Below are 19,689 nucleotides of genomic sequence, written 5' to 3'. Positions count from 1 at the left end.
TATCAGCTCTGAGTTTTCTCCTATAATACCTGATGAGGATAGAGAGCACCTGCTGGGGATTGTTTTTGGTTGAGAGCATTTTCTTTTCTTGATTTTTATTTCTTGAAACCCTCACAAACAACATGTGGAGTAGGTGCTGTTTGATTTTTTTTTTTAAGGTTTTCTGACCCTGAGACTCAACTATTTTCTGCAATTCTCCAGCTGTGGTCCTTGGAGAGTCTTTAGCCGCTCAAACTCTCCTTCTCACCGTGCATTAGGACGATATAGACACACGTCCTCTTCCAGGCAGATTTGTAACATTTTCTGTTGATTGGAAATTCTTAATTATTGCCCTGATGATGGAAATGGGAATTTTCACTGCTCTAGCTCTTTTCTTAAAGTCACTTTCTAATTTGTGAAGCTCAATTATCTTTTGCTGCACATCAGAAATATATTCTGTGTTTTTTCTCATTGTGATGGATGATTAAGGGAATTTGGCCTTTGTTTTCCCTCCTATTTATATTCCTGTGAAACAGGAAGCCATGGCTGGATAATTTCATGTTCATAATCACCCTGGTATGCTCAAAATTGTAAATATGAATGGGAATATACTTCACAGACATTTTACTCATAAGAATTTCTAGGGGTGCCAATAATTGTGTCCAACGTGTATTTGAGAAAAACATTTATTTCATAATGAGATTTTCCCCCATTTTCAATTGTTTTAGTTCAATGAAAGGTTAGATATTTGTGATTTTTTTAAATAAAAGATCAAAATGATTAACAATGCAGATTTATTTTCACAGCCGCATTTGATCATATTTACCAAGGGTGCCAATCATTCTGACCATGACTGCATACATACATATATATGCAATCTTTTCACAATAAGCCTTCTCAATAGCTCTGTTTCAGAGCATTTTGTAACCCTATTCTATATGTATACAATTATGATAAATCATTCTGGCCTTCTTTCAACACTTGTCTTATCCTATCATCTTTATTTTTCACTCTAGATGTGTGGGCAGTGCCCAGGCATATCCAGATGAACTCCTCAGCAGTGGAGCTTCACTGGAGCCAGCCACTCAAACCCAGTGGCCTGCTCTCTCAGTATCGGCTGCTGCGTGACGGAGTGGTCGTATTCAGCGGTGACGGAGGAAAGATGAGTTACACAGACACTGGCCTTCAACCCAACACCAGGTTCTATCTGTCAGCCATCTTTAACAAGCCATTAGCACTTGATTATCGATGACATCTAATCCTATGTGTGTCTTAAAGAATCCTGGGACTCTACAATAACAGAGCTCTTCAGTAACAGAGCTGCTCTGATACCAAATCATTAGAAGTTTTTAAGAGGAGTGAGCAGGGAGGCTAGCTAATGAGCAGCAGCGTTGGCTTGGAAAGTCGCATTGATCGCGTTCCTCTTGTGACTCAGGGTAGGACAGCAACAAAACTTTTCTGCTGTTTATGGACAGTGAGACTAAGATAGTTATAGGATTTTTTTTCTAACATACATTTATAAATAATTAAATATTATTACATGATTGCATTTTTTTATTATCTTTTTTATAATAATATTGCATAATGTTTAAAAATTTTAAAATGTCTCTCTTTCTCTCTCTCTCTCTCGCTCTCTCTCTCTCTCTCTCTCTATATATATATATATATATATATATTGATATTTTGTATCTATTCAATAAATTATATATATTGTAATTATAACATTGTAATATAAGAAAATATAATTATTTGATTGAAATATTTGAAATATTTGTATATTAACGTTAAATTAAATAATTTAATTAAATATTTAATTAAATAGGGTATTGTAATTAAAGTATTTGAATAGTAATATATAAATATTTTCTGAGAGATTTTTTGAATATTTTAACTCATTTTTGTATTAGTATTTTGTATTATATTAGTAGTCAGTTTTGTCGACAAATTTTGATTTTAAATTCATGTTTTTTTATGGGCTGAATTTAAAAAAATCTGCTTAATGTTCTACTTAAGTAAATATGAGAAAATAATATTCTCGATGTTGTAGAAATTTCGCTGTTTTGTCACTGCCTCTTTATTCATGAATATATTCGGTCTTAGCATCTGTGAAATCTGTTGGTTGGCTGAAATCAAAAAATGCACACAGGGACGCTGTGTGTGCAAAAATAATTGGTTAGTTTGTGCAATATGTTGTGTAAATATTTGCAATGGTTCAGTCTCATAAGCTGCTTAAGACAGGATAAATCTGTTTGTTTCATTATTTTACAATCAGTGATTCGTAGATTGTTCACTGCATTCTCTCACGTGTGTGTATATATATATGGAGAGAGAGAGAGAGAGAGAGAGAGAGAGCGAGAGAGAGTGTGTGTGTGTGTGTGTGTGTGTGTGTGTTTAAACCTTTTTCAACATGCAAATCTATATCTTCCACACTGATTTAAACTGTCAAAAGCATGTGTCTTCTGATTGGACAGTTTAGACAGGTCATTTGGTCACCTGACCTCCCTCTCATTGTCCCTTCGCTGCTTTTGTTTATTGTGTAGCTTCAAACGGAGTCGGGGATAGCCATGACGTTTAATTTGCCGTAATTCCAGATGACCTGCCAAAAGCCATTCCCTTCTCCCATGCTCTTCCCTTTCCCTTTCTTCCTCCAATTTAGCCCTGTAAGGAGCGTTACAGTGGCAGACGAGCGGTTCATTATCCGGAGAGGCTATAGGCTGATGTGGGAATCAGTTAAGCAGGGGGCTGGGGGGTGTTCTGCCAGCACTCCTGCTCATCGATTATTTATGACAATGTTGATTAGCTGTCACTTACCTCACCATCGTAGAAAGTCTCTCTGACGAGAGAAATATTAACCTTTCTCCCTCTGGGGAAACAGGTTAGCTGCTCGCCTCCTCCTTTGATGCGCCACATCGTGTTTATTTGACTTAAAGTATGCAACATACACAATGGCCTTGTTGGTATGCACAGCTGTTCTCTGGTGAGACTCTTCACGTGTTCTCTGATTAATATCGCTAATGCTTTTATTACACATGATGAGCACGGTTTATAATAACTGATGTGACTATTTTAAAGGGATAGTGCTGGAACAATAGTTAATGTGGAGGTATTAATGGCTGGCTGTGGAGTTTATGGCAAATTAAAAGCCTTTAATGTTGAACATGACCCACATACATTGCTAATGCACACCTTTGCACTGACACCCATCTCTGTTTAAAAGGCAAATCTATCTTGTGAAGTCATGTATGTCTTAAAAGAGCCTTCTGCAGAGTGTTTTTATAACCCACATCAGGCGTTAATACATGCGCGTACATACACACACACACACACACACACACATCCCTTTCTATTCATATGCATGTCCATTCAGAGAATCTGTCACGCCTGTCACAGATCACAGTGGAGGGGCTGATCAGCATTGCATTAACAATGTCATCTGTTAAATAGTATCACACCATATCGATCCAGCGGGGACTTTTCCAATGAATCAAGTGTAATGTAAATGCTGAATTACAATAAGGCTTAGTCATATGAGCATTTTCTTTTCTCCATTTATATCAGAACTAAAATTGTATATTTCATGGGGGTTAATAACTGACTAGTTGACAGATTTTACATTTATTTATTTGTTTGTTTGTTTTTTATTCTGGTGAAACCTTCTTTGAAAACACATGTTTTTTTATTTTGTTTAAAATGCTGCCAGTTTATTTTGTGATAATGACCATCTGTCTTTACAGTTACTAATTTGTGGTCTTATTCATTAAATTTAGGCAAACTTTTGCATGCAGAAAAGGTCCCCTGTCTATTGTCAATAGTGTAGTAATGTATGAAACACCAGTCACACAGAAATTACTTTTAGCTTTTCGTTTGACAATGCGGTGAACAGTGTTTTATATTATTATTGATATACTATTATATATTATTATAGTTTTTACAGTTTTTTTATTATAGTTTGTTGTTAATCTTTAATTAGATTTTATTTATATATTTTCTGATTTCATTTTAATATGTTTTGGACTTTTTATAAGATTTTTTCAATATTTCTATATAGTTTTAAGTTTTTTTCAGTTTTAGTTTATCTAGTTTTAGTTATTTTAGTACTTCAGCTTTAAATGAAAATGTCAACTGTTGCTTTGGCAAGTAACAGTAATAAAATAAGTTGATTTCTTTGTTTTGTTTTTTGTTTTGTTTTGTTTTATTTCAGGAAATGTTTATTTTAATTCAAATAATGATTTTTTTTTTAAATGGTTTCAGTTTTAGTTTTTGTTAATAACTTGGCGGTGAATCCACGTAACTTGAACCTGTAGCGAATTCTGTGCAGGGAAATCTTACGCCCCCATAACATTTTGCCCATAAAATTTCACTGCACAATGGTAAATGTGATGGTTTAGGAAACCATAAATGAACAGATTTAGAAACAAGCTTTTTTAAAGATGAAATATTGCGAAATTATTATTATTTGATAATAAGATTTCAACCTGGTTAAATTACAGTGTATTTTGTATTTTTTAATTAAATATTTTTGTGCTTTTTTTCATGGTAAGGTCTGCTGTAACTGCTACAAATTTGTCAAAAATTGCTCTATATGACATCATTCTGAACTAGCATTGCGAGTGATTATTTTTAGCTTGCATTCATGATTTTAAAGAACAATTGGTTTGTTACGCCGACATTCACGCCTCAATTCTGAGGACTCTGATGAAAGACGCACATCCTCAAACAAAGCTGCGCTTGCTGTGAAAGACAAGGCTTAATGGCAGAATCAATGCACCCGCCTCTCTCGCGGACAATGAATAATTAAACACAGCGTCGACTCCCACCTGAAATGGAGAATTGCTGAAACAGAGGCAAATTTAACTTCTGTGACAGGAGACTTTTAAGCTAATAGCATAATTTAGTTTCGCAGTTGACTTATTTATCTCCTATCCATCTTTGCTTCACAGATATGTGTACGAGTTGGAGACCAGCACCAGCGGCAGGAGCAGTCTCCGTGATAGATACGTCATTTAGACCCCCATCTCCTCCCCGGAAAGGATTCCTCCTCTGTATAATGTCAGTCTCCACGGCCCTCGCTCTGTCTTTGTTGCCTGGTCACCCCCAGGTAATGTTTACAACCTAATGCACTATGCAGCCTCTCTATTTAGCACTCACGCAAGGCTGATTTATCCCTGCTCGGGCCTGCGAGAGTGACGGCACATGGGCAGGGATTTACGAGTGGCGTTGTGTGTAATTTACCAGGGGCCCAACATGGTCGTGGTGTACATGTATCAGTGCGGGCCGGACATAGATGGGTCCCACCAATCAATTAACATTCAAACCTAAGTGACAGCTTTTCCTACCTCTAGTGTGATTTAGGGGAGAGTTGTTTGAGATGCGCTCGCCCTTCACCTGCGTGTGTTCTGCCATCACTGTCCAATCGTGTCCCATTCATTCTCTCCTTCTCTGCTGTTGCTGTGGAGTTGAGGTGAAGTTCACATCAATATTAACTTGATGCCTTTTTTTGTTTTTGTTCACACTATGAAACAATGGCAACTTATTTAATTTTAATGATTGTGTTTGTTCAGATGCTGTTCAGACAAATTACTTATTTGATATACAGTAATATTGTAATACTAATTACAGTTATTGTTCAAAATATTATAATATTTACTTAAATGAGTTTTCTAGTGCTTGTAATTCTAGTTTTATTGGCAACACTTTACTTAAAGCCTTTATGTATAATGCATTATAAAAGTAGTTTTAATTAGTGCTGTCAAACGATTAATCACATCCAAAATAAAAGTTTTGGTTTACATAATATATGTGTGTGTTCTGTGTATATTTATTATGTATATATAAATACGCACACATACAGTATATATTTTGAAAATATGTACATGTATATATTTATATTCATATGATTTATATTATATATAAATATATTTAATTTATAAACATAACATTTCTGAAATATATACATGCATGTTTGTGTATTTATATATACATAATAAATATACACAGAACACACACATATATTATGCAAACAAAAACTTTTATTTTGGATGCGATTAATCGTTTGACAGCGCTAGTTTTAATGCATTAATTATGCCTTGTAATGCACCTTATAATGCATTGAATAATTTTAACCACAGTTAATACATTATTACACTTATCAATTCATTGTTACACTATGCATTTTAAATTCAGTTATAATTATTTGCAACAAGATATAATGTATTATAAAATGCATATTATGAATAATTGTAATGCAGTATACCCTTTAATAACCCTTTATAATGTATTATAAATAAAGGCTTTTGTATGCATTACATTTTTTTTATCAAATTAGAGTTCATAGTGTCATAGTGAGTAGTAACTAGCTAAATGTGTTATTAAGACCATTCATTATCCCAATTAGGTTATTAAGATGTGAAACACAAAGATGGTGAACAGAAAATAACTTTTTTTTTTAATTTTGCTATAATTTTTCTGGGGAGTCATTCTTAGTGAGGCCATGCTGTGGTTCACTCAGTCATCCAGAGTGTGTTGTCATTGCTGTGGTCCTGCATGATCTTCTCATCATGTCTGTTGCAGACTGCAGCCCACCGGACTCCACTGATCAATCAATCACTCTGTTTTCACTCGGAGACTGCAGCGCTAGTCTCATCTGCACATCCCACTGTGCATGTGGCCTGAACGTTCTCCCACATGGAGAGCAAATGCAAACTCTCTCGCTCCTTCTCTTTCTCCCTGTGGTATTAGCTTTGGTAGTTCATAGACTCTAGCACCCCAGACCGCTCTTATGCATGCTTGCAGCATCTACCCAGCCCACCTGCTGCACATATGTGCAAGAGAGCATCTATGTGCAGCATCTACCCTGTGCATGTCAGATCTGCATGTATGTATTCACCTGGTCATGTGTCACAAAGCACATCTAAGCGAATCTGCAATGCATGTATTTGTTTTCCCTCAAAAAGGTGCAGGAGGGTGGGTGGGTGTTAAAGAGTGTGTGTGCATATTCGCACACTCAAGAGTGATTTCACAGGCTACATTCAAGCGGTTCTGATTGTCTGCCTCAGATGGTCCATCTTTTGCTATTATTGCCCCATTATGCCTCTCTCCTGTGAGAGGATCCCCTTAAACAACCTCAATTACACCATAAGAGCCCTTAAACAGCCCTGATACCCACAGAAAACATTTACATAGGCCGGATCTTTTATTGACTTTACATTCCGAGAGAGGCGAGCAAAAAATCTATGGCTTCAAACTACAATATCTCACGCTTGGTTAAGTCCGAATGCAGAAACGGGCATGGTTTTAAGCTGCACCTGTGCTTGATGGATCAGATCTGATAGCATGTTCCTTTTCTTTTCCTTTGTGCCATTATTTCTTATTAGACTCTCATTCAAGTTGAAAGTGCAAAAACTCCAAAGTCAGTGATTAGTTGTAAATAATAGAACTTAGGGACCTGTGCGATTGAACTTCTCAGGCAGGAAGCTTTGATCAAAGCGCCGTCTAATTCCAGCGGGTTTTTGTGTCTCAGGCAAAAGACTACATCTGCTCAGGGAGACGCAATGAAGAAAGTTGAATAATTTAACTTTTTCATTTGTAAAGATAATCAGCCCATTCTGAATACATCTCGGGTCTCATAAATGTTGAATAACCTATCAGCCTCCAGTTGCCGTAAATTATGAAAGGCGCTAGTGATGGGAATATTAACAAAGTGTGGATGCGGGGACTCTACATTCTTTAGTTCAAATGCATTACCGAAGACCATGTGCGTGTCTGTGTGTTTCGGACAGCGGTGGGATAGACGGAACGGGGGAAGTGCCTGCTTGCCCAGAAGGATGTTGAATCAAGGGCAAAGCTTCCCAAAGTTTCAGGTCCACTGTATGTCAGTCCTTGCACTGTATTACGAGTACATACGGCTCTTCGTATGTTGTGATTGTGGACTGGGTGAGCAGATTGTGTGTTTGTTTTCATGCTGGGCTGGCATCTTTTCGGTTAGTTTGTCAGTTTAGTGAGTGGTTGCATAGGTGTCATGTTTCTGCTTAAACAAGATGTGATTGGATATTGGTTAGTGAAAAGAAGTAAATGTGACTTTATGTTTCTGTTTCCCTTTAAGGTGTGTATAATGCAAGTGCGCTTTTGGAATATAACATCCTGCTCAATACAGGTACTGAGCAGCCCCTCATCCGCCCTGCTGGACCAGAGCACTCCCTATTACTGCAAGGATTGGACCCCTACACCATCTACCACATTCAAGTACAGGCCTGTAAGCCAGGTACTCTGCAACCTGAACAGTGCAAACCATTTTTCATTTCTGTCTGTTTAAATATGTTGTATTAGTTGTCACTTTTACCTGCGTATCAAATGCTTTCATGTCAATATTTGTATGTGCAGACGGTTGTGGTGTAGGACAGGGGGTGTCTGCTCCATTAGCTCAGGACCCTCCAGTTCTCACAGCTGCAGGTCCGGCCGTTATCGAGGTCCACTGAAGTCATTGGCTTCATCACTAACTACTTAATATACAGGTGCAAGGCACTCATTCTCACATATGATCAACAAAACATCCTGGTATCTCATACCATGCTGCTCACTGCACAATAAAAGACTCATTTGATCACTCTGCACACTCAGTCATCAGGATTTTTGTCTGATAGGCTGTAGACTTGTGCCTTGGTACCTGTGGTAGTCTGTTTGCTAGAACAGGGTTATTTTGTCAAATTAATCAGCCTAAACAACTTACTTACTGTAGTGCCCCTTGATTTTGAAAATTGTAACTCTTAAATATAATGAATGAAACATTTAATGACTTATTTTTGTATAGATCAGAATAGAATTTTATATTTAATGTTTTTATTTTATTTTATATTGATTTAATTTGTAATTAATGATTTCAAATTAAAGATTACAAAGATGTATTTAAAAATATTAAATACATTTTAAATCATTTTAATTAATTGTTTGATATTAATTAAATAATTATTATTTGAATTTATTTTAGCATTGCTGTGTCTGTCACAATCTCAAAAATCCCCTGCAGTTCCATTATTCAAATTCAGATCCTTTACGCAAGCGTAAGATATTTGGATGGAGACATTTGGCACAGAAATGTTCACTGTTAATTGAACAACATTTTCATTTCATACATTGCCTCATAATTCGTGCTGTCAAACGATAATTTTTTTACATAATATGTATGTGTAACGGGGCGGCAGAGACGTGAGGATCCATGTGCAAGCTTTATTCTGAACAGAAGACAGAGACGTGGTCATAACAGGCAGGGTCGAACAATGGCAAACAGGTATATGGCGGGCAAAACACAAGAATAGTCCTAGGGCTAGCGTAGGTCGACGATCGGCAGACAGAATCACAGGGGCGAGACTAGAGGGATAAATCCAGGGAGACAGGCAAAGATCAGAACCGAGAAAACCAACAAGGCAAGGCAAAACCAGGAAACATGGGCAGGATAACAGGAACTAGGAAAACTAACAGGCAAAGCAATACTCGGCAGTGAATGGTAGTTTGAGTGAGTGTTATATAATGAGTGAATGATGTGAAACAGCTGTGTGCAATCAGTGAAAACAACTGTGTGCAATCCGTGCTGAGTGCAATCAGTGCAATGAATGATGGGATATGTAGTCCGGGATGATAAGCAACAGTAGATGTAGTGCGAGAGTCAATGTAATGGAAAGGGTGACCTCTGATTGTGAATGAACGGAAGTCCATGGACCGAATTCGTGACAGTATGTGTACTGTATACATTTATTATGTACTGTATATATAAATACAAAAATATGCATGTATATATTTATATATATATATATATATTTATATCCAAAATATGTTATGTTTATATATTAAATATATTTATATGTAATATAAAATATAATGATATAAACATATAAATGTATATACATGTAAATATTTTCAAAATATATACTGTATGTGTGTGTATTTATATATACATAATAAATAAACACAGTACACATACATATATTATGTAAACAAAAACCTTTATTTTGGATGCGATTAATCGCGATTAATCGTTTGACAGTACTACTCATAATTGATATATGCGATCTGACCAATCATAACGCAAAATCTGCCATTTTGTCCGACAAACAATTCAAACAGGAGAGTAGATTAACTTTGGTAGACTTAAATTTAAAGAATGCTGTGTATTGACACCTATATGCGGTTGAAATAAAATACCTTCTGATGTTCAATTTATTTCGTGCTTTGAGTAAATATGAGATGATGGGTTCACGTGCCGCTTGAGCTGAGGCGCTACAGTGATCTGTCATGTAACATTAAAGAGCCACAAAATGGTATTTATACTTTGAATTTCTTAATCACAAAATCTGAAAGCTGAGGATTTGTTTCATACCAGAAGTAACCTGCTCTGTCTTGTCTGTTGGCGCGTTGTTAGTTTTCTCTTTGCTCCACAATGTATTTTTCTAGTACCATGCTGTGCTGTTTGAGCAACAGAAACGTCAATGAGTAAAAAAAAAGACTTGTCATTAAAAATTTGATTGGAAATGAAGAATCATCAGAATAAGAATTTAATATTCATATTAGCCTGAAGTACAGTTGTCAGTACTTGAATGAAGTTGGTCACGTCAGCATAGGGCCATTTTAAGACATATTTTGCCTCTGTGGACATGTTAACAACCAGTACTATTTATTAGCACTCCTCTCTCAATCTCTGCAAATGCACTTCCATACAAAGATGCTGTCAGGCTAATGTCAGTGCAGAGCTTGCATGGGGATAAATGTGTGTGTAGATGTGAGTCCATGTCAGGGCATGTTTGAAACTAAGGCCGGAAACGTTGTCGAACACAAACAGTAATTATGCCGTGACCTTGAGGTGAACAGGCCAATCACTGCTGGTTACACTTGTCAACGTTTCCTCTCTAGTTCCTGTCTGTCTGACAGCAGGAAAACGCAGAGTGGTGTGTGGAGTGCTTATGTGGATATCAGCTGTATATCAGTGACTGTGGTATCTGAGTGCAGAGAAGAGAGAGAGGCTGATCGGCAGCTCTAAATGGAAGATGACATTGCCCTGCTGACTTTGATTATTCCAGGCACATTCAGAGCTGTTTGAGAGCAATATGAAACAGAATGCCATGATGCTTGCACCCCGCACAGAGGGAATAAAGCTAAGACTGACATGGCATGATCGCATCAGAATGCTTTGCTCTGCTGTTACAGAAGCATCCTTCAAGGAGAACAGAGAGCGATGCGCTGGGGAGTAGCTAACTCTATCATTACGCTGCCATCATTGCCCTTATGGTCGGAAACAACACAGCCGGCCGTGCTTGAACCTTTATTGCTGCACATCGTGAAGGCCAATTTAAACCATTCAGATTTGACTTGAAGGATTCCAGACAATGATCAGATTAAACCATAAATTGAGACGTCTTCCCAACATTCTTACTCTTGGATGGCAGCAAAAACAGTGTTTACGGCATCTACGTGATTGTGTGTGTGCTTTAGCAACAAGGTAAGATTTTAGTCAAGGGCAATGCAGCTTGTTGACCAGTGTCATTCATATGCAAGGTCAGATCAGTCTAAGCCCGCATAAATCTTAAGAAAATATCATTAGCATAGCCACAGATGCCGGGGCATTCCGACAAACGCATGACTGGATTTCATCTTATCCCTGATTTGGAAGCGGGATAAACTCTTGCAAATACATCACATTCAGGGGGCAGAGAATTCACTCATGGCTTAAAGGACTTGGTGTATTATTCTATCTGCTCATCTTAATACCGGCGATCAGCGCTTCACTAAATGTAATCGGTTTAATGTGCTATTGTGTATGTATTCAGCTCATTGGAGGTTATCTGAGATTGTGAAGTGAGTGTCCCCTCCTCAGGGATATTTGTCCTCCATGCATCTAACTTATATTACACAGGAGAATGAGGTATTACCTGGGATAGTCCTTGGCTGCTGTACAGAATTATTGTAAATCAGTTCCTAAGAATTCATACGTGTTCATATTGCATGCATACAGTTGATGCAGAAGATGCTGGTGAGACTAGCTGTTACAGCCTCAAGACGCTGGACTGCTTAAATGGGTCAAGTCATACGATAAATCAAATTCTTGTTGATGTTTTAAAGTAAAAGAGTTTGACTCCATTCAAAAATACTGACCTCATAAGGAGGAAGCAGGATAGATATTTAATAAAAAAAATGAGTAAAACTTGGAAAACCTTGTACTCTTCTTGGCTGTGTGTAGCACCTACTGCTCTTTATGCCCATCCAGTGGATCCTAGTGTTATGAAAGAATGGCTGAAATTTATATATAGGTAATCATTTTTAATTTTTTTATGGAAGTGTCATTAAAATGCAGTATAAATATTGTGAAATATTATGAAAAAAACTGTTTTCTTTAATATATTATTTCTCCTGTGCATTTGTGCCCCTTGTTTCTGGAGAATGCAGCTAAGAGTCGGCTCGCATTCCACAAGGTTGTAAATGTATCGGGTTACCATGAAACCAGGGTCTTGTTCGGCGTCCTGGGGTGTTACAAAGTATTTGTGAAATCTAGCTAACAAAATATATATTGTGTGTTGGAGTGTTCCAGACGCTACAAATATGTAATTAATTCCTGTAAAAGCAAAGCATTGTGTAAGTGAAAAAGTGCTATTGCAAAAATTTGTAACCAATGGATGAAAAAAATGTCATGACCCTTCTACAGTCAAAGATGACATTTTCGGTTTGCTAATAATGAGTAAGATCTTTTATTATGCATCTTTCTTTGTAGTCACTTCATCACGACTGACCTGTGACCCTGCTTATGTCATATCTAGAATTCCCAAAAATAGTTTTTGTGTATAGGAGAGTCCATGTCCTTACATCTTATTTTTCTGGAAATATTTTTTAATTTGCTTTACTGGACAGGGTGTTTAATTTAGATCGAAGTCTTAAACATTCATTTATCAGGGTAAACGTATGAAAAACAAAATGCCTATTACTATGTTTACTTCCTGACTTCCTGAAGCAGAAGGTCTTGTGTTCCAGATGCAGTGTCGGTATGTGTGTGGAACAGACTGCTGATCGCAGCTGTGTGCTGTAGTTTAGCGCCATGGTGTGAGACGTTCCTCTCCCCTGCCAGCCTCTGTTTGGCTTTAATTTAATGCAGTGGGGGAGATTAGGCAGTTGCGGTGCGAGTGGGGCCGGCAGAGGCCACATTAGAGCGGTGAATGTCATTTTCTCCAGCAGCATGGAAGCCAGGCCTCTAATGTGGAGGAATTAACGAAGCTTGAGCAAAGCCCAGCGCTCTGCCCCTGCTCCTCACCCTCCTCTGTGTGTTCTTCCTCATCTCTGCAACCTTCCTTTGGCACCCCCACTGGATTTGTTGGTTTTGGGGTTTCATTTTTAACTGCAGCGGCATTTGAAGGAACTTTAAAGAAGACGCTTTATGCATTTTGTCATGTTTTTGTAATCTTTCATTCTATGGTAGATGAGGTATTTCTGTTTTTTCATTTAATCTTAACTCCATTTCCTCCAGACGACCAATTGGAACTCAAGAGGAACTGCTGGTGTTCATCTGGACCGAAGGTCCCCTAGAGTTCATCGATGCCTCAGATTCCCTTCTACCATTCAGTGAATATGAACACAGAGTCACTGCCGTCAACTCTAAAGGCTCTGCCTACAGCTCTTGGATCTCCGTCCGAACTCTAGAGGCAGAACTGCAGGGGATGGGCGCACCCTCGGCCCACCCCACCAGTGCCTACTCTCTTCTGCTGAGCTGGACCCAGCCTAACATGACAAACGGAGTGATCTCCAAATACAAAATGGTGTACCAGAAACTACACAACGATCCTATGTTCAACTCCACAACTGTTACTGCTCGTACAGTTCTGGTAATACTCTTTTCTTTCATCAATTCGATATGCTGTACAATACATTGTGTGAGAAGTTATAAATGAACCATGTGCAAAGAAGCAAGATGATTGAGTAATGATCCATGAAATAGCACCCACAAAAAAATATTTTTTCACTAATCTATCAAATGAATAGAGAGGCAACACTTTTTTTCCTATTATTAGACAGAAACAAGAATCAAAGAAACTGTTATCTGTGATTATCAGACAAAACTACGCAACTTACGAGAGGAGTTGCACAGATATGAGGCTACTTTCTTTTTTTTAAGATTTATTTTTGCTGTTTTTGCCTTTATTATTATAAGACAGTGTAGAGCTGACAGGAAGCGAAGTGGGAGAGAAAGAGGGGGGCGGGATCGGGAAATTTCCTCGAGCCGGGATTCAAACTCGGGATGCTTGTAGCACAACAGCGCTGTATGTCGGTAAGCGCTGTAAGGCTATCGGTGCCGACTATGATGCTACTTTCTGAATGTGAAGAATAATATGATATATAAGACAATATAGGGGGACTGGGGCTAGCTGACACAGGTTTTACATCAGTGAATAGTTCTGAAGGTTGGTCAATTTTGGTAAAGTAATTTTCTGTGTAGGCACATATCTTAAAGTTTTGGTTACCAAAAAAAAGCTGTTGGACATTTTCCTTGTTATTACCCATGAAAAAAAAACATACCGTTATTAAACACAAATAGCTGAAGTAATTTTGTCACAATAAATGAGGAAGGTTGTGACAATGGCAATTAAGTAGCCTACAGTAGACTTTTCAGCAAAATTTAAAGAGTTTATTAATAATGATACACAAAACATTATATTACACAAAACAAAAACAATATAGCAATATTTTAATTAATAAATTGTATATACTACTTTTTAGAAGTTCAGTAAGATTTTTGTTTTTAATTAATAGTTTTATTCTCACTTTTATGGGATAATGTGACACTAAATACTGCTTTGGCATTCTAGGATGACATATTAAAATAGAAAACATTTATTTTAAATTGTAATAATACTTTACAGTATTGCTGTTTCACTGTCTTTTTGATCATGTAAATGCAGCTTTGATAAACCTAATGTTTAAAAATTAAAAATAAATAAATTAAATTAAAGAATCTTACAGACCAAATCTTTGAACAGTAAATTAATAAACATTTAAAAATGTTTGACAGCATGCTCCAACCTTTTGATTATTTTGTTGAATTTAGTTAGATTGTTTGCTTAGAAAATTTTTATGATTTATTTTGAGCCTAGTTTGAGTGTATATTGACCCATTGTTGTGTTTTTGGCTGCAGCTGCTTCTAGTTCTCAGCTCAGCTTCAGCACCTGAAGTTTCCAGCATCCGCATCTGTCTGAGATCATTCATCAGTGATCAGCACATTGCTCGCATGTTTAAACAGATTCCTCATCCGCTGATGTCTCCACCTATAAAAGTAGCTGCTGTGATTCATGGTGTTCTCATGTTTGACACCGAGGAAAAATAGTGTGCTGCTTTCCTCACAGATGCTCACAACTGCATCACGGCCAAATTAAAGGCTTCAGCTTGAGCTCCTGTTCAAAACAAGTTTGAACAGAGCCAGCTTGCCCCCTGATAGCAGCAACACCACAGGGGAAAGAATCCAGGACCCACTGAGGAGTTCAGCTTCTCCCACAGAGCGCCAGATAGATGCCTGCCTAATAGACAGATTAATTATTTTGATAGCAATTAATGAACGTCATCCAGGATAGGCCTTTTATCAGCACCCCTCTTTTCTTTGAGAGTAATTTACTGTTCCGCTTCTATTCTCTTGGCAGTCCTTTCAGGTTTTCTTGACCTCCAGAGGTCGGCTTCAGTGGTGAACGTGTGACGTCAGATTGCAGTTAATCAGCTTGTAATTAATTTTCCACGTGTCCTCAGCCCTCTTGAGTTATGACCCTGGCCTCCTAATGGCTGATGCAAATTTATCATTTTGTAAATTGTAAAAAAAAAATTATTTTATAATATAACTTATAATTAAAATGTGTATTTTTTATAGAATATTTAATGTAAAATGGGAATTTTATGAGAATACATTTTTGGAAATAAATATTTTGAAATAGAAATAGCACTAGTATTTTTAGTTTTGCCTTTTTAGATAGAACCAGGCTAATTATTTGTGATGTAAAGAAAGGAGTTTACAATATAAAGGTTAATTTACCCATACTGCTCTGAGTTTTTCCATGGTCATCTGCTGAAGACACTGCCCAATCGCATAACAGCTGCCACGGGGAAATTGTAGTGTGGGTATTAGTGCAATTTCTCACGGCTACATTTATAATCCATCGATCCTGCAGAATCTTTTTTTGGACACTGACTTTGTGCTATATCAGCTGTCCGCCTGCCATGTCAATACTTGGCCTGCAGTGGGGCATCATATTGATTTAGCTGTTGCCAACTGTTGAGTGGCTACAGGTTAATGTTCTCTGGTGGAGTGAAGTTGTTTTCATGTCTGAGAATGAAGGATTATGCAGAGAAAAAAACTTGTCATTCCTGCTAGTGCATGCACTTGTAAATATTACAAGGAAAAATCCTCAACAAGCAATATATTATTTTATATCAGTTTATCTTTATATATTATATTGCAATAATAGCTGTACATGTTATATAGCTATGAACTAAAAAACCTATACATTCCCATTTGTTTTTAATATTATATATTACATAATATTGCTTATGTCAGACTTTTGTACCTGTTTTGCCCCCTAGTCCTTCCTAGGTTTCCTTATTTGGTCATTTTCCTGTCCTCGTTTAGTCTGATTGTCTTATGTGATCCACCTGTGTGTCTCCAATTATCCCTAGCATTTAAGCTCCTGTCTTTGCGTTTCTCCCCTGTCGGGTCTACTTCGTCTGTACATGTGTCATTCCTCACTCCTGTGTTGGATTACCCCAGTGTTTCGTGAATTAAAAAGACTGTTTATTATACTCCTTGTCTCCATCGTTCCTCAGACAGTGTAAGTGTGACCGCTTATTTTTTAGAAATATATTATATTATTTAAAAATAATTTAAATAGGTGCAGTATGCAAAGTAATACCTTTATCAGTTATAGCTATTAAAATAATTAAATTAAAATAATAAAAATATAATATAATTTTCTAATATAAATTATAAATTGTTTTTAAAAAATGTATTTTATCACTGAACAAATATTTAAAATGTTTTTTACCCATTTTAACTGATGCTTTTAAGACTGGATATATTTATCTTGGTTACTTATTTACATCAACAGAATACACCAATGTTGTTGTTGTTGTTGTTTTTTAAATATTTTAATTAGCCTTTTGTATATTTTGAGTTTTAGTTTAGTTTTATTCTTAATTCTTAATTTTATGTGTTTTGCCTTTTATAGTGTGTTTATTTATATATATATTTATATAACTTTAATTTCAATTTTTAGATTTAACAGTGTTAGAACTTCAACCTAATCACACTTATTTCTGAAACATTTTTAATTGTACATCTAATAGGTTATTTATGTTTTTTGTTATTTTAGCTTTATTTAAATTACCGGAAACAACATTTTAGATTTTTAGTCTTAGTTAATGATAACAACACTTGAATACGCTATTAAAACCGAATGTCTTAAAACCAAATGTTGTTTATTTGACATGCAAAAACATGTGTCATCCTTATTGTTGAGCCCTGACCAGTAAACATGCTGTAGAAATCAAATCAATCCAAAAAGAGTTTGTGCTAGATGTTTTGTCTTTTGATTTTGATTTAGAAATCATTGCTTAGACACATAGTATGTAGAGTTGAGGCAGATGGTGTAATGCTGTTCAGTAGCGCTTTAGCAGAGAGTAAAGCTTGTGGTCTTCTGTTGTCTGAGCATGCCCATCCTCCTTTTTTTTTTTTTTTTTTTTTTTTTTTTTTTTTGGTGGGTGGGGCTGCTATTGATCCCTGGCTGTGCTGTGTGCCGTACCTCATGCCAGTGCGTGTGATTAATGTGGACGTCTGGCGGCGGGACTGAATGAGGCTACGGAGCACAGGCGGTCTGAACCGCCAAAAGCTTCCTCCCTCACCATGTGTGCAGACGCCCCTCATTACCGAACACTTATCAAGCCTACATGAGAGATTAGGCAGGCCCAGTCACAGCCAGCACCAGACCTGTCCCATCCCTTCCTCTCTTCCTTTTTTTTTGGCTCTCACACTTTCTCTTCCTTCTTAACGCTATCGCCTTTTTCCTCTGCTGTCTGTACATAGCTTCTAGTGCTCTCTCTGCCTCTCGTACTCTCTCTCCCCCTCCTGATCTTTCCAGATGTTGCTCAGCAGCCCCATGAGAACCCCAGCGATGGGAGATGTATTAATACATCCTATTGATTAGATCAGGACCCCTGACAGTCATTTGCAGAGATACCATCTGGCTGCTGTTCCAATGCCTTCACCCAAACAGGACGTGACACCTTATTAATCTCCACCGCCGCTCTATAGACGCTTCACGTTTTGCGCACAGAAGCCCGACTCTGTCGGAGTGGCAAGCGGAGATGCAGGCGGACCCGAAGGGTGCAAGAAATTAAGGTTATTACACAAATTGAGCCATATGGTCCAAATATTTCAGAGCTGAAATTTACTAGGCAATAAAAATTGCTCCTGCCTTCCTAATGGTGTAAATTACAGTTTAACCATGGCTCTAATGATGTCCTTCTGCTGCCTGTAACCACTCTAACATGAAGGACATTGTATAAAAAATGCACAGAAAAAAAATGAGGGGGGGTTGAAACTCCAGCAGCATGTTTACAATCTGTTAGTTTATCATTAAGAACACAGTGAAGAGAGTATAAACATGATGGCGGCGCGTTGGACCGTGTCTTTGTGTAGACTCGTATACACACAGTTGAAGCAGAACTGCGAGTAGCTCGTTTGGGCCCTGGTTGAACCCACGCTCATTTGCCGAAAGGACACACAGAGGGGAGCTCCCGATGGCCTGTGGATTTTGATAGTGGATTCCTCTGAGCTTTCACAAACTTTAATCTCATTCCTAGTTTCAGACCAGGCTGGTGGCACAATTGAGGATTTTATTTGTGTAGCTTAAAGATTCAAAAATGTTTATAGGTGTCAAAGGAGTCATTGCCTGGTGGTTAGGACATGTATACTGTATATGTGCATGTATATATTTATATACTATATAAATATATTTTTAAATATTATATACAAATATACATTTTTTTTTAAATAAATTATTATATACACTATAAAAAAAAGTTATGTAGTTTTTACATTTTTGATTCATTATTTTTACTTCTAAAAACTGTAAAATTAACAGCATTTTACTGTAAATTTACATGAAATGTCTGGTTAGATATTTTACGTTTTTTCCCTGTATATAGTACGGGAACTTACTGTTAACCTATTAACAGTTTTTTTCCGTAGCGTTTTTACAAAATTTTACAGTTAAAATTACACTTATTTTTTACAGTGTAGACATCTTCTATAATATAGAAGGCCAAACAATACACTGAAAAGCATTATTCTGCTATTATATTGTCTGGAATCTGCTTTCGGATTGTAGTACTAAGTAAACACTCTAAGAGAGCCTGTTAAATCTAATTTCTTATTTAAAGAGCTAAAGTTAGTGGTGTACTTGACTGCATGAGCTTTTATTTTCTGAAAACAGCTTCCATCATTCACAGTCCTGATTGTCATACATACTCAGATTGCCACATTCAGAAGAGGTAAACGGTACTTTCGTCTGTTTCTTTATGTGTGCGTTTGCATGCATGAGGGGTTTTCTTCATCAGACACCGGCTCAGTCTGAAGAACAGCTCAGTGATTCAAGAGCCCTCCATCTGATTGAGGCTTGGCTTGAACGGAACTTTACATCTAAACCA

General features: G+C 37.0%; 1 pseudogene; it reads left to right on the top strand.

Annotated features, from left to right (window-relative positions):
• Positions 1–19,689, top strand: part of LOC107590940 (usherin-like) — a 257,040-nt pseudogene that overhangs the window by 224,879 nt on the left and 12,472 nt on the right.

This window comes from Sinocyclocheilus grahami, unplaced genomic scaffold (assembly GCF_001515645.1).
Source record: "Sinocyclocheilus grahami isolate Dianchi unplaced genomic scaffold, SAMN03320097.WGS_v1.1 scaffold134.1, whole genome shotgun sequence".
NCBI lineage: Eukaryota > Metazoa > Chordata > Actinopteri > Cypriniformes > Cyprinidae > Sinocyclocheilus > Sinocyclocheilus grahami.
The sequence above is the reverse complement of the archived record's forward strand: the minus strand, read 5'-3'. Positions and strand labels throughout refer to the sequence as shown.